Raw genomic sequence first — 12,197 nt, 5'->3', positions numbered from 1 at the left:
TATCTTACCCCAATGATGCTCCTGAAAATACTTAATTACTTTTTTGTAAAGCATTTTGTGGTACTGGAGATTAAAGTCAGGGCACCCTGCCACTGAGCCATATCTTTGGTGCTTTATTTGTTTGTTTGTTTTATTTTGAGATAGTATGTCCCTAAACTTCTGAGGTTGGCCTTAATTTTGTGATCCTTCTGCTTCATATTTCCAAATCATTGGCATCATAGGGGTGTACCATTGCTCCTAGCCTATTACATATTCTTACTGTCTTTCATTTTTATAGACCTATGTAACAATTATTATAATCTAGTTATAAAACAGCGAAGTGAAATCTAGGTGAGAACACTGGAAACCTCGCTATTTACATAAAATATACAAGGCTTTTCTTGTTGTTTATTCATACTTCTTTTTCTTTTGGCAAAAGTATAATTCTTCATAGAAATAAGAATAGAAACCTATGTAGAAAAGATAGCATGTTTCAGTTATAAAAAAAAAAAAGCAGATGAAATTGTAAGAGGGAGAGTTACAAATTGAAAAAGAAAATCACTGATGATACAATGCTAAAAAACTAAAAATATGAAGGACATGCTGTGGAAAATAGTCAGTCAAGAAACTAATTGAGTTGGCAAATACTGTAGCTAAAATAAAATTGTGTGTAGCAAAATTAAGCAAAGTAACTACAACAACATACATGAAGTGCTGCCCTTGAGCCCTCAATGTTACCAACAGTATCCAGTTTATGTCTCCAACTGTGGCTGGGAACTGTGGACTTGGAGAAACATCTTCCCACTGTTCTGTTCTCATATTCACCTTGATTCATTGCTAATGACCAATCATTCAAGATTATGTGTTAATGTTACTAGATGATGGAAACTGTAGTACTTTCAAATCAGAAAATGTTATTTTGGTTTCCAGCTAAACTATGTTGCATGTGTGTGATTGGGGTCCAATTTTCATATTACCCTTTTTCCTACCTTATATCTCTAAATATGTCTTTAATTTAAAATTCATTGAAAACTACTGATTTGGACAGAGCTCCCACTCTAAACCTAACAAACCAACCTGGGTGCTGTGATGCATGTTGATAATCCCAGTGGCTTGAGAGGGGTTCAATTCTCAGAATAAAAAATAAATAATTAAATAAATAAATAAATAAATAAGAAAGACTAACAGACCAACTTATTACAGTGTTTAACCACAGTATCCAATGTCAACTAATCACAGAAGCCTCTGTAACCCATGAATGAATGAAATTGTCTTTATATCTCAATTCCAGTTTCTATAAATGCTATTAGTACAAGACCTAGGCTGGAGTTCCCTGAATTTGTTTTAATTCTAGGGATTGTCTGATTGATAACTGCTTTTATTTTATTTTGCATTGCTCTGTTTTAGTTATAATTGTTCAAATAAATACTTTTAAATTTAATTAAGACTTTTCTTTGGATTCATTGAAAAACAAATTTTCAACAAATTTGGTTAAATAATATAATTGGCTTTATTTTCAACTCATGAATTTCATCTTGTTTATAAATAGAGGGGTGCACAAATAAAATAAATCACAAAAATATAGAGGCACTATGACAGATCTGACAGAACAATAGTTTTTATACTGTTGTTTCAGCAGAAGCTAAGGAAGGGGATAAGACAATATGAATTGGTTAGCATCACCTTGCTTTCCTTCTAAGGATTAAAACACAAAACATTCTCTTACTATGTTGACAAAAACTGGCCTATTTAGGTAATTAGTCATTCCCTCCTGGTTTCTCAAAAGGACCAATGAACAGTTTGATCTTCATTTAGTGTTGTGGAATATTAGCACCAGTGGATCTATTTTGGTTTGAATTGTTGAGGACTAGTTCAAATCAGTGGACTCTTATCCATTTTATTTAACAGATAAAATATATATATTTTTAAATTACTGATGTACAACTATAATATAACAATTAAAAATATGAGAAAATATTTTAGTGTTTATTTTCTAAGATTTTATGAGATTTAATTTCCTGTTTTTGATTCCTCTGATTTTTCCTTTGAAAAGTTGCGTGGAAGCCCAGTGGCCCAGGGCGGGACAGAGCTTCCAATCACTCCTGCAAGGTAGGCGGGCCTGCGACCCACCGGCAGAAGAGGAGCAGTCGCCTGCTGAGAGGCTGAGCCGCCCCCTCCCCCTGCGCCGGCATAGTAGAGGGAACTGGGACCAAAGACAGAGCAGGCCCAGCGGCCTGCTGAGGGGCAGAGCCGCCCCCCACCCCCCTCGCCTGCCAGGTAGGGGAAGGGTGACCACCGACAGAAAAGGCCCAGTGGCCCAGGGCGGGACAGAGCTTCCAATCACTCCTGCAAGGTAGGCGGGCCTGCGACCCACCAGCAGAAGAGGAGCAGTCGCCTGCTGAGAGGTTGAGCCACCCCCTCCCCCTGCGCCGGCATAGTAGAGGGAACTGGGACCAAAGACAGAGCAGGCCCAGCGGCCTGCTGAGGGGCAGAGCCGCCCCCCACCCCCCTCGCCTGCCAGGTAGGGGAAGGGTGACCACCGACAGAAAAGGCCCAGTGGCCCAGGGCGGGACAGAGCTTCCAATCACTCCTGCAAGGTAGGCGGGCCTGCGACCCACTGGCAGAAGAGGAGCAGCCGCCTGCTGAGAGGCTGAGCCGCCCCCACCCCTGCGCCGGCATAGTAGAGGAAACTGGGACCAAACACAGAGCAGGCCCAGCGGCCTGCTGAGGGGCAGAGCCGCCCCCCACCCCCCTCGCCTGCCAGGTAGGGGAAGGGTGACCACCGACAGAAAAGGCCCAGTGGCCCGCGGCGGGACGGAGCTTCCAATCACTCCTGCAAGGTAGGCGGGCCTGCGACCCACCGGCAGAAGAGGAGCAGCGGCCTGCTGGGAGGCAGAGCCGCCCCCTCCCCCCCGCGCCTGCAAGGTAGTCGGAACTGAGACCACCATCAGAACAGGTCAGACCTGCAACCGAGAGACAGAACAGGCCCAGTGGCCTGAGGAAGGGTAGAGCCGCCCCCCCCCCCCACGCCTGCAAAGTAGGCGGACCTGCGACCCACTGGCAGTACAGCCCCAGAGGCCTGCAGAGGGGCAGTGCCGCTGCCTGCGCCTGCAAAGTAGGCAGAACTGCGACCACCGACAGAACAAGCCTAGCGGCCCGCAGAGGGACAGAGCCGCCGCCCGCGCCTGCAAGGACGGCGGACCTGCTACCGACTGGCAGAGCAGGCCCAGCGGCCTGCCGGCGTGGTAGGCACATTGCCCCAATTGGCGGAGGGGCAGAGCCGCCGCCCGTGCCTGCGAGGGAGACTTTGCAACTATACAAGACCAATATAAATATATAGGGGGAAAATTCAATAGCACAACAGTTTCACCAAGAAGAAAGGAACGCGAACAGTATGAAGAGACAAGGAAAGAAAGGACCACAAGCATTGCAGGTCAACTCAACTTTAGAAGAGGTAATAGCTGCAGCTGATGGAATGTCAGATAAAGAATTCAGGATATACATGCTTCAGATGATCTGGAGTCTCAAGGAAGACATCAGACAGCAAAATCAGACAATGAAAGATCACTTCAACAATGAATTACATAAACAAATCCAAGAAGCAAAAGATCAACTATACAGGGAAATAGAGGTTATAAAAAACAAACAAACAGAAATCCTAGAAATGCAGGAAGCAATAAGCCAACTTAAAAACTCAATTGAGAATACTACCAGCAGAGTAGAACACTTAGAAGACAGAACATCAGACAATGAAGATAAAGTATATCAACTTGAAAAGAACATAGACAGCTCAGCAAGACTGTTAAGAAACCATGAGCAGAACATCCAAGAAATATGGGATAACATCAAGAGACCAAATTTAAGAGTCATTGGGATACAGGAAGGAACAGAGTTTCAAACCAAAGGAATGAGCAATCTATTCAATGAAATAATTCGAGAAAACTTCCCAGATTTGAAGAATGAGACAGAACCCCAAATCCTAGAAGCCTACAGGACGCCGAATGTGCAAAATCATAAGAGACCCACACCTAGACACATTATAATGAAGATGCCCAACATACAGAACAAGGAGAGAATTTTAAAAGCTACAAGAGAAAGGAAGCAGATCACATTTAGGGGTAAGCCAATCAGGATAACAGCTGATCTTTCAACACAGACTCTGAAAGCTAGAAGATCCTGGAATAACATATTTCAAACACTGAAAGAAAATGGGTTCCAACCAAGAATTGTGTTTCCAGCGAAATTAAGCTTCAGGATGGAAGATGAAATTAAAACCTTCCACGATAAACAAAAGTTAAAAGAATTTGCAGCTAGAAAACCATCTCTTCAAAACATCCTTGGCAAAACATTACAGGAAGAGGAAATGGAAAATAACAATGAAAACCAACAGTGGGAGGTAGGACACTAAAGGGGGGGAAATAATCAAAGTGGAAAACAAACCATGTTTAGTAACATAAATAAACAAATATGGCTGGAAGAACAACCCATATCTCAATAATAACCCTAAATGTTAATGGCTTAAACTCACCAATTAAGAGACACAGGCTAGTAGAATGGATCACAAAACAAGACCCAACAATATGCTGCCTACAGGAGACGCATTTGATAGGAAAAGACATACATAGGCTGAAGGTGAAAGGTTGGGAAAAATCATATCACTCATATGGACTTCGGAAACAAGCAGGAGTATCCATACTCATATCAAATAAAATAGATTTTAAGCCAAAGTTAATCAAAAGGGATAAAGAGGGACACTACATACTGCTCAAGGGAACCATACACCAACAAGACATAACAATCATAAATATATATGCCCCAAACAATGGTGCAGCTATGTTCATCAAACAAACTCTTCTCAAGTTCAAGAGTCTAATAGACCACCATACAATAATCATGGGAGACTTCAACACACCTCTCTCACCACTGGACAGATCTTCCAAACAAAAGTTGAATAAGGAAACTATAGAACTCAATAACACAATTAATAACCTAGATTTAATTGACATATATAGAATATACCACCCAACATCAAACAGTTACACTTTTTTCTCAGCAGCACATGGATCCTTCTCAAAAATAGATCATATATTATGTCACAGGGAAACTCTTAGACAATACAAAGGAGTAGAGATAATACCATGCATCCTATCTGATCATAATGGAATGGAACTGAAAATCAACGATAAAAGAAGGAAGGAAAAAGAATATATCACTTGGAGAATGAACAATAGGTTACTGAATGATCAATGGATTATAGAAGACATCAAGGAGGAAATTAAAAAATTCTTAGAGATTAATGAAAACACAGACACAACATATCGGAATCTATGGGACACATTGAAAGCAGTTCTAAGAGGAAAATTCATTGCTTGGAGTTCATTCCTTAAAAAAAGAAAAAACCAACAAATAAATGATCTCATACTTCATCTAAAAATCCTAGAAAAAGAAGAGCAAAACAACAGCAAAAGAAGTAGAAGGCAAGAAATAATTAAAATCAGAGCTGAAATCAATGAAATCGAAACAAAAGAAACAATTGAAAAAATTGACAAAACTAAAAGTTGGTTCTTTGAAAAAATAAACAAAATCGACAGACCCTTAGCCATGCTAGCGAAGAGAAGAAGAGAGAGAACTCAAATCACTAACATACGGGATGAAAGAGGCAATATCACAACAGACACTTCAGAAATACAGAAGATAATCAAAAATTATTTTGAATCCTTATACTCCAATAAATTAGAAGATAGTGAAGGCATAGATAAATTTCTTAAGTCATATGATCTGCCCAGATTGAGTCAGGAGGATATAGACAACCTAAACAGACCAATATCAATTGAGGAAATAGAAGAAACCATCAAAAGACTACCAACTAAGAAAAGCCCAGGACCGGATGGGTATACAGCAGAGTTTTACAAAACCTTTAAAGAGGAACTAATACCAATACTTTTCAAGCTACTTCGGGAAATAGAAAAAGAGGGAGAACTTCCAAATTCATTCTACGAGGCCAACATCACCCTGATACCTAAACCAGACAAAGACACTTCAAAGAAAGAAAACTACAGACCAATATCTCTAATGAACCTAGATGCAAAAATCCTCAATAAAATTCTGGCCACTCGGATACAAAGGCACATCAAAAAAATTGTGCACCATGATCAAGTAGGATTCATCCCTGGGATGCAAGGCTGGTTCAATATAAGGAAATCAATAAATGTTATTCACCACATCAATAGACTTAAAAATAAGAACCATATGATCATCTCGATAGATGCGGAAAAAGCATTCGACAAAGTACAGCATCCCTTTATGTTCAAAACTCTAGAAAAACTAGGGATAACAGGAACATACCTCAATATTGTAAAAGCAATCTATGCTAAGCCTCAGGCTAGCATCATTCTGAATGGAGAAAAATTGAAGGCATTCCCTCTAAAATCTGGAACAAGACAGGGATGCCCTCTCTCACCACTTCTGTTCAACATAGTTCTCGAAACACTGGCCAGAGCAATTAGACAGACGAAAGAAATTAAAGGCATCAAAATAGGAAAAGAAGAACTTAAATTATCACTATTTGCAGATGACATGATTCTATACCTAGCAGACCCAAAAGGGTCTACAAAGAAACTATTAGAGCTAATAAATGAATTCAGCAAAGTGGCAGGATATAAAATCAACACGCATAAATCAAAGGCATTCCTGTATATCAGCGACAAATCCTCTGAAATGGAAATGAGGACAACCACTCCATTCACAATATCTTCAAAAAAAATAAAATACTTGGGAATCAACCTAACAAAAGAGGTGAAAGACTTATACAATGAAAACTACAGAACCCTAAAGAGAGAAATAGAAGAAGATCTTAGAAGATGGAAAAATATACCCTGTTCATGGATAGGCAGAACTAACATCATCAAAATGGCGATATTACCAAAAGTTCTCTATAGGTTTAATGCAATGCCAATCAACATCCCAACGGCATTTCTTGTAGAAATAGAGAAAGCAATCATGAAATTCATATGGAAAAATAAACGACCCAGAATAGCAAAAACAATGCTAAGCAGGAAGTGTGAATCAGGCGGTATAGCGATACCAGACTTCAAACTATACTACAGAGCAATAGTAACAAAAACAGCATGGTACTGGTACCAAAACAGGCGGGTGGACCAATGGTACAGAATAGAGGACACAGAAACCAATCCACAAAACTACAACTATCTTATATTTGATAAAGGGTCTAAAAGCATGCAATGGAGGAAGGATAGCATCTTCAACAAATGGTGCTGGGAAAACTGGAAATCCATATGCAACAAAATGAAACTGAATCCCTTTCTCTCGCCATGCACAAAAGTTAATTCAAAATGGATCAAGGAGCTTGATATCAAATCAGAGACGCGCCGTCTGATAGAAGAAAAAGTTGGCTACGATCTACAGTCGGTGGGGTCGGGCTCCAAATTCCTCAATAGGACACCCATAGCACAAAAGTTAATAACTAGAATCAACAAATGGGACTTACTCAAACTAAAAAGTTTTTTCTCAGCAAAAGATACAATAAGAGAGGTAAATAGAGAGCCTACATCCTGGGAACAAATCTTTACTCCTCACACCTCAGATAGAGCCCTAATATCCAGAGTATACAAAGAGCTCAAAAAATTAGACAATAAGAGAACAAACAACCCAATCAACAAATGGGCCAAGGACCTGAACAGACACTTCTCAGAGGAGGACATACAGTCAATCAACAAGTACATGAAAAAATGCTCACCATCTCTAGCAGTCAGAGAAATGCAAATCAAAACCACCCTAAGATACCATCTCACTCCAGTAAGATTGGCAGCCATTATGAAGTCAAACAACAACAAGTGCTGGGGAGGATGTGGGGAAAAGGGTACACTTGTACATTGCTGGTGGGACTGCAAATTGGTGCAGCCAATTTGGAAAGCAATATGGAGATTTCTTGGAAAGCTGGGAATGGAGCCACCATTTGACCCAGCTATTCCCCTTCTCGGTCTATTCCCTAAAGACCTAAAAAGAGCATGCTACAGGGACACTGCTACATCGATGTTCATAGCAGCACAATTCACAATAGCTAGACTGTGGAACCAACCTAGATGCCCTTCAATGGATGAATGGATAAAAAAAATGTGGCATTTATACACAATGGAGTATTACTCTGCATTAAAAAATGACAAAATCATAGAATTTACAGGGAAATGGATGGCATTAGAGCAGATTATGCTAAGTGAAGCTAGCCAATCCCTAAAAAACAAATGTCAAATGTCTTCTTTGATATAAGGAGAGTAGCTAAGAACAGAGTAGGGTCGAAGAGCATGAGAAGAGGATTAACATTAAACAGGGATGAGAGGTGGGAGGGAAAGGGAGAGAGAAGGGAAAATGCATGGAAATGGAAGGAGACCCTCAGAGGTATACAAAAGTACATACAAGAGGAAGTGAGGGGAAGGGGAAAAATAATACAAGGGGGACAAACGAATGTCAGTAAAGGGGGCAGAGAGAGAAGAGGGGCGGGGAGGGGAGGGGAGGGGAGGGGGGATAGTAGAGGATAGGAAAGACAGCAGAATACAACAGACACTAGTATGGCAATTTGTAAATCAATGGATGTGTAACTGATGTGAATCTGCAATCTGTATATGGGGTAAAAATGGGAGCTCATAACCCACTTGAATCAAATTGTGAAATATGATATATCAAGAACTATGTAATGTTTTGAACAGCCAACAATAAAAAATTAAAAAAAAAAAAAAAAGAAAAGTTGCGTGGAAAATAAAAGACTGAGGTCAATTACCTACTGCATATGTTTTTTAAGACCTCAAAAGCCTAAAATTGAGAACTCAAAAATTTACAAGGATGTCTTTGGTTTAAGCTGGAAGTTTAAATTAAGGATATCCTTAATAGAGAAAACATAAGGAGTACAATTTTGAAAGAGAAGAAGAAAATTTAGACAGAACTGGAACTGTAGGGGAATATAGTGTGGAATAGAGAACAAGGTTAATTATTTCCTTCAATTATTATAATTATTTTTTGTACCAGGGATTGAAAGAGCAGGTCACATTAACTGTGATGATGGAGAAGAGGGGAGAAGATAATACTGAATGTAGAATTGATAGGATGTGTACATTTTTTTTTTGTATGTGTGTGTGTGTGTGGTATCGTTGCCAAGGAAGAAATTATATGAGACAAAACAATTTTGCATTTTCTTTACCCTCTTGGATTTACTAGTTCCTTAAGACTCAGCTCAGTCATCACTGGAAGAAGGGGAACCTGCCCCTCCTCTGGTAGTTTGAGTGCTGTGAACATATAGCACTTAGGGGAACACTTGTATATTTGTTATTCCATACTTTATCCCATTTCCTGCAAAGTAAAAGAGGGTACAAGCTAATCCAGTCCAGACTCTGTGTATGGAAGAGTTGGTGAGAAATTTTTCTCCCTTTATTTATTTACATTTTTAAAAATTTTTCTAGAGAAGACAGTGAGAGACATCCTTGGGATTTAGGTAAATATTTAGTACATGTCAGATTTCCCTTAAATCTTATTACTTAGTGGTATGGGGTGTATCAATACAAATCTAGATTATGAAATGTGAAAAATAAGAGGTAGTAAGTTTAATATTCAGAAGCAGTGTCTAAATATCATATTACCAACATAAGAGTACCTGAACGAATTGCATAAGCCGTACTCATAATTTTAAAGTCAAAGGGGTTCATTTATGGAATGTGACAAAGGAATAACACTAGGCATGTTACTCAAAACTCAGTTTCTTTACTAATAATACTAAGTGTGACAGTTTTATGTGTCAACTTGAATCAGTGGAATCAGTAGAGTAGTTTACCTACCCCAAATGAATGAACCTCTTCCTCACCACTGAGGTACTACATATAACAAAAAGCAAATGATGGAAGGTTTTACCATTTCTTGCCAAACTGTCTGAGCTAAGAAATCTCATTGTATTTCTCTTAACGTTGGACTATGATTTATACTAATGGCTTTACTGGTTTTCAGGTCTTCAGACTCAGACTGGATTATAGCACCAGTTTTATATAGTGGCCAGCTTGCATATAGGAGATCATGTGACTTCTCAACTTCCATAACTATTTGAGCCAGTTCCTCATAATGAAGTCATCTCTGTCTGTGAGTTCTACTTTTGTGGAAAATCTTGCCTAATACAATAAGAAAAAGTCATTCTATGAGAAAAGGAATTTGGCAAATTAGTAAACACAATATATTCAAACTGATTAATATTAAGAAAAAATACATTGTTTTACTATGTCCTAATTTATTTAAAATGTGTATATCAGCAAATTAGAAAACACTATATATTCAAACTGATTAATAATAAGAAAAAATACAATATCTTACTATGTCCTCATTTATTTCAAATGTGTATATCAGCATGATTTTCATGGATAAAAATTCACTAAGACTTAGCTTGAAAATCAGGATCATATTAGTGCTTTTACTTAACATTGTTCTAGATATTCATGCAACATATTTAGTAGTGAAAAGGCAGCAGATGTTCAGCAATTGTAAATAATACCATTATTATCTGAAAATAATTGTTAAAGTTCAGAACAATTTGAACACTGAAAACTCAATGTTTTTCATACAAATATGATTCAACTATTATGATACTAACATTCATGAGGACAAAAATGAAAATAGCAAGGAATATTCAAGGGAGAAATTATGAAAGGAGGTCCTAGGCTTACATATACATTCAAAAACACAAGACAATGAAAATAATATATTCCGTATATTGGTGCATAAGCCGAAGTCAAAAAAGATAAATCAAAGTAGTGTATTTATCATGTCTATATCTGTGTAATTATCTATCCTGAGTATGAAAGGTGAGATTCACTCACCTGGGGCAATAGGAAGAAATTGAAGCTTCTGCTCAGAATAAATTCAGGCATCACTTATAAGAACTGCTCTCAAAGTTATAAAATTTTGACTCCAAGGATGAGTTTGTTTAGACAAAATAGATGAGGTGTTTTTTAAATTTTAATTTCCATTTTTAAAAATTAGTGATCAAAGTCTCATTGAGAACTAGGAGGTAATATACACATAGAGATATTTCTGCCTGCATATCTCTGTCCAATTTCATATGGGAGAGAGATACTAGGAGATGGTCAATTTTCTTAACGCACCTACTCTATCCACTACCATCCAATATCTCTAATTCCAGATTCAGTGCAAGCATCCTGAGGGACAATTTCATAGAAGGAGTGAGTGACAAGTTTATGGGTGTCCCCTCTACTATCTCTGGAAGCCAGAAAGTGAAAGCAGAACTTACTTCAAGAATATTCAGTCTAGTTCTGTGTGCATTCCAAAGCACAATTATCTCATTCTGTATTCTTAGAGTCTTAATTTGGTGTAATTCCACTTGGTAACACTTCCACCGATTCTTTCAGAAGGATCTTCCTTTCCCAGGTTTACAAACTTGGTGTAGAAATTACTGCACCATACTCCCTTCTTTCCAACCTGGACATCTTCCTTTTATTGTGTATATTTCTCAGGCAGGACCATAACAATTTAGAATATAAATAAAGTTCAGATGAAGTCTGTCTGAGGATTCCCCTGAGAAAGATAAGCAAGCTAGAATCATTGCCCTCAGACCCACCACTTCCATCTTCATCTCCACTGCTTGAAACTAAGGAGTTACTTTCTTCTTCCTCGTCAAACCCTTCCTTATTGTTCTGTTTTGATCCTGGTGAGGAAATGATGATAGATGATGGCATGTGAGAAATCTCCAATGAATCACTCCATGGAGACTTCAGACCCTGCTTCTCTTCTTTCAGCTGATGGAGACCACTGGTCTATTGATATCAACTTGGAATCTGGGCTTCCTGTCCTGGTCATGTTCATATGCTAATCATAGCTTGTCTCTTTGGGGTCTGGGTTTGGCACCTCTTGTAGACATCAGATGTCTTGGAGTCCTGGGCTAGATCAGGGTGTTTTTCTCTGAATTGAACCAGTTTTTCTTCAATCTCACTTTTCTCCTTCTGGAAATCTTCAATGTATTTCTGATTGATTTGTTCTGGGCGATGTTTTTCTTTCTCAGATAGGACCTTGGTCAACTCCTTGTTGTTTATCTCATGCACTTGGAAATACTGGGCCTCCTTCTCTTTGTAAAACTGGACATAAGCAGTCAAGATTTTGGGGGGGTGAAGTCTGGATATTTCTCAATTTTTTTTTTTTTTTTTTTTTTGCCT

Source organism: Marmota flaviventris, chromosome 9 (assembly GCF_047511675.1).
Source record: "Marmota flaviventris isolate mMarFla1 chromosome 9, mMarFla1.hap1, whole genome shotgun sequence".
Taxonomy (NCBI): Eukaryota; Metazoa; Chordata; class Mammalia; order Rodentia; family Sciuridae; genus Marmota; species Marmota flaviventris.
Note: the sequence above shows the minus strand (reverse complement) of the source record.